Raw genomic sequence first — 4,672 nt, forward strand, 5'->3', positions numbered from 1 at the left:
CCCTGCTCTCTGTCTGTCCTGCGTTGTCCCAGCCAGGTCTCTCTCCCTGTGTCTCTCCGTGTGTCTCCCTGCCTGTCTCTCTGTCTGTCCTGCGTTGTCCCAGCTAGGTCTCCCTCCCTCCTCTCTCTCTCCGTGTGTCTCCCTGCTCTCTGTATGTCCTGCGTTGTCCCAGCTGGGTCTCTCTCCTTGTGTCTCTCCGTGTGTCTCCCTGTCTGTCTCTCTGTCTGTCCTGCGTTGTCCCAGCTGGGCCTGTCTCCTCTGCTCTCTGACTTCAGCTCTGTTCGCCGATGTCCCGCCAGCCCGTCTCTCTCTCAGCCTGTCTCTTGACTTGCAGGATGAAGAGGAGGTGGAGACAGCTCTTCCGGCAGGAGAGAGGAAGGAGGTCAGTGCTGGTCCCACCCTGCCCCCTGTCCTGTCTGTGGTGGAGTTTTGCCGTCTTGTCTGTCCCTGGGTCTCAGTGTCTCTCTCTCTTTCAGCCCTGTCTGTCAGTGTCTCTCTCGTCCTGCTGTCTGCCTGTCCCTGCCTCTCTGTCTCTCTCTCTTTCAGCCCTGTCTGTCAGTGTCTCTCTCCTCCTCCTCTCTGTCCTCAGTGTGTCTCTCTCCTCCTCTCTGTCCTGTGGTTTCCAGTGGGTCAGTATTAGTGGGCTACACCCAGGCTCACTCACTGCAAGTGTGATCTCAGCAGAGTCTCTGTGCTCTTGGGACACTTGACTCACCTGTCTCTCTCTTTCTCTCCCTGTGCTGTCCCTCTCCTGCCCCCTCTCTCCCTCTTTGGACTCCAGCTGGAGGAGGTCCAATCACCACCTCCTGTGAGACAGAAGAAAAAGAAGGTGGGTGATGCTCTGATCCTCTCTTTACTCCTGTCTAGTGTCCAGTCAGTGTGTCTGTATGAACCCCTCTCTCTCTCAGTGCAGTGTTCATGTACTGGAGTGTCCAGTCAGTGTGTGTGTATGAACCCCTCTCTCTCTCAGTGCAGTGTTCATGTACTGGAGTGTCCAGTCAGTGTGTCTGTATGAACCCCTCTCTCTCTCAGTGCAGTGTTCATGTCCTAGAGTGTCCAGTCAGTGTGTCTGTATGAACCCCTCTCTCTCTCAGTGCAGTGTTCATGTACTGGAGTGTCCAGTCCGACTCTTAACGTGACTCTCCTGTCTCTGCTTCAGAAGCGCCGATGCGTCTTTTTGATGTCCCTGAGCTGCGTGTCGGTGGAGACAGAAGATCAGGACGAGCCGATGGAGGTGGCGGAGACCGTAGCTCAGGAGAGGAAGAGCGAGGGAGAGGAGGAGCAGGCTGCCGGGAAGGACAAGAAGAGGAAGAGGAGGGGCGGGTGAGCAGACAGGGGGGTGCCGCCCGGTCATGTCTGTGATTCAAGGAGGAGTCTCCTCTTGCTGTTTGATGTCATGGTGACGTCTGTGTCTATGTCCCTCACACCTGCAATAACAATATTCTTTCCAGGTTCCTTTCCTGGTTCTGTGCCTGCTAAGATCTGGACTGGACTGGACTGGACTGGACTGGACTGGACTGGACTGGACTGGACTGGAGCTGAGGGACACCAGACTGGACTGGACCGGAGCTGAGAGGCACTAGACTGGACTGGAGCTGAGGGACACCAGACTGTGCTGGACCGAAGCTGAGGGACCCCAGTCTGGACTGAAGCTGAGGGACCCCAGACTGTGCTGGACCGAAGCTGAGGGACCCCAGTCTGTGCTGGACCGAAGCTGAGGGACCCCAGTCTGTGCTGGACTGAAGCTGAGAGACCCCAGACTGTGCTGGTCTGAAGCTGAGGGACTGCAGACTGGACTGCACTGGAGCTGAGGGACACCAGACTGGACTGGACTGGAGCTGAGGGGCCCCAGACTGCACTGGACTGGAGCTGAGAGGCCCCAGACTGGACTGGACCAAAGCTGAGGGACCTCAGGCTGTGCTGTACCGAAGCTGAGGGACCCCAGACTGTGCTGGACCGAAGCTTAGGGACCCCAGTCTGGACCGAAGCTGAGGGACCCCAGTCTGTGCTGGACCGAAGCTGAGGGACCCCAGACTGGACCGAAGCTGAGGGACCCCAGTCTGTGCTGGACCGATGCTGAGGGACCCCAGTCTGGACTGAAGCTGAGGGACCCCAGACTGCACTGGACTGAAGCTGAGGGGTCCCAGACTGGACTGATGACCTTTTGTTAAGCATCAATAAATTTTTTCAAAAAAATATCTGTTTAGCTTTTGGTTTTTTCCCTGCCCCCCCCCCCCCTAAGATTGCTGCTGGGAGAGGTGTGAGTGGGGCCAGCAGGGGGCGCTCTCACCCTGCGGTCTGTGTGGGTCCTGATGCCCCAGTATAGTGAGGGGGGACACTGGACTGTAAACAGGCGCTGTCCTTCGGATGAGACGTCAAACCGAGGTCCTGACTCTCTGTGCTCATTAACAATCCCGGGGTGTCTCTGGAGAAGAGTAGGGGTGTTACCCCAGTGTCCTGGCCTGATTCCCCCCCTGGTCTTGTCCCATCATGGCCTCCTTATCACCCCCCTCTCTGAACTGGCTCCATCCCTCTGCTCTCCTCCCCACTGAGAGCTGCTGTGTGCTGAGCGGACTGGAGCATCATCCAGGGGGGGCTGGAGGGGATCCCCCTGACCTGGGAGGAGCTCTGAGTGGAGAGTCCAGACTTATTAATTATTAATATAAGAAGTTTTCACAACCCGGACTCGTGAAGGTACAGGCTCCCTTAATCCAAATGGGAATAGGAGTTCTTTTTTTCTTTCTTTTCCGGACGTCAGTTGTATCGTGTCCTGGTGATTTCTCCCGTTTCGAACGGAGTTTAATGTCGCGTTTTTACTTTATTAGAGAGAGGCACTGAACTTTGGGGAACGTGACATCCACCCAGTATTACTAGTACGTTGATAAATATAAATGTTATTTTTCCCCCCGTATTATACCTCGCGAAATATAACGATGGCCAACTCCTTAAGTCGAAATTTAAACCCTTATCAGCTACAAGACAGTCCGTCAACATCGCCGCGGCCCGAAGCGCGACCTTCGGTATGACGTTGGCCGAAGCGGGTAGGGTAAGTACGTCACAGCCGGGGGAAGCCCCTATCACGTGAGAGGGGTGCGGCGGGCGACGAGCCCCCGGGAGCGAAGAGAAGCTGATTTGCGTGGGGTGTGGAAACACTACACGATCGGGCAAGCGAGCCGTTTTTTTTTGTTTGTTTTTTTCCAGAACATCAGAACAACTGCAGAGATGACCATCGATCCACTCCGGACGTTTCCTTTTTTGTCCTCTTTGGCCTCCAAAATAAAAAAAAAAAACTGGGATCCATCGTGGCGTTGCCAAATTAAAACGTCGACCACTTTTCGGGCTTTCGTGGTGTCCATGATGAAACCGTCATGGTTGTGTAAGGATACGTTACGTCACAGACCGGCGGCGCTCGGACGTGAGGAGTGTCGTTACGTTTTTGAAACCCAAACCTGTAAGATTCAATTTCAATTCAGTTTTTTTTATATAGCGCCTTTCACAACAAGAATGCCCCAAGGCCCCGAACAAAGGAGTTGTTCCACACCCCCGCCACCCTCTGTGTACAGTAGAGCCCCCTGTCCTGACTGGAGGAGCTCACCCAGCTGTGTCTGGAGAGAAGCCAGGGTATCGGCTTCAACCACAGGGCTGGGCGGCTTGTTCCCCACCCCCACCCCCTTCTGTGTACAGAAGAGCCTCCTGTCCTGACTGGAGTGACAGTAGAGACGGGGTTCATGGGTTATCTGGAGGGGGACTTCGCTCCAACAAAACGCCCAGCCCTGCTGCTCCTACCTCGGACGGAAGACACTTTCTCCAGCTGCTTCATCGTCTTCTCCCTGCGGGAGACCGGCCGCCTGCCGGATCGGGGGGCGCTGTCGCCGGGGCGGGCCGCGGCCCCCACGTCGAGGGGCTTTCGGGGGGGGGGGCTCCCCGCTCGTCGTCGGCACCGGCGCCGCGTTCTCTGCCGCCGCCACCACCGCCACCACCGGCGTCGGGCTGCGGGCCTCACCTGGAGACAACACACCGGCTTCTTTTAACAGATCACCTCGGGAATCGGGAACAACAGAGCTGTGTGCGGCCGTCTGTACGGAGGGGTTCAGCGCGGGGGGGCTCCGTGCTCGGGTCTTGACCCGGGGGGGGGGGTGGGGACTGTCTGTGTGGAGTCTGCATGTTCTCCCTGTGTTCTCCGGGTCCAAAGACAGGCTTTTGGGCTGATTGGCTTCTGGGAAAACTGGCCCTGGTGTGTGTGTGTCCTGTGATGGACTGCTGTCCTGTCCAGGGTGTGTGTGTGTGTGTGTGTGTGTGTGTGTGTGTGTGTGTGTGTGTGTGTGTGTGTCCTGTGAGTAACTGGTGTCCTGTCCAGGGTGTGTGAGTGTGTGTGTGTCCTGTGATGGACTGGTGTCCTGTCCAGGATGTGTGAGTGAGTGTGTGTGTGTCCTGTGATGGACTGGTGTCCTGTCCAGGGTGTGTGAGTGTGTGTGTCTGTGTGTCCTGTGATAGACAGATGGTACCCAGCCTGGACACCCATGAGACACTGGCTTCCTCAGAAGACTCTCACGGAGGGCACACTGTCCCTAACCCGGGTCCAGAAGAAACTACAGTGATCTATAATTCCTGCGCCTCGGAAGGGGTTATGACGTCTATGTCCGGCGCCCGCGCCCGCGGACCGGCGGTTTGG

This window comes from Lepisosteus platostomus, chromosome 5 (genome assembly GCF_059453375.1).
Source record: "Lepisosteus platostomus isolate fLepPlt1 chromosome 5, fLepPlt1.hap1, whole genome shotgun sequence".
In the NCBI taxonomy this organism is placed as follows: Eukaryota; Metazoa; Chordata; class Actinopteri; order Semionotiformes; family Lepisosteidae; genus Lepisosteus; species Lepisosteus platostomus.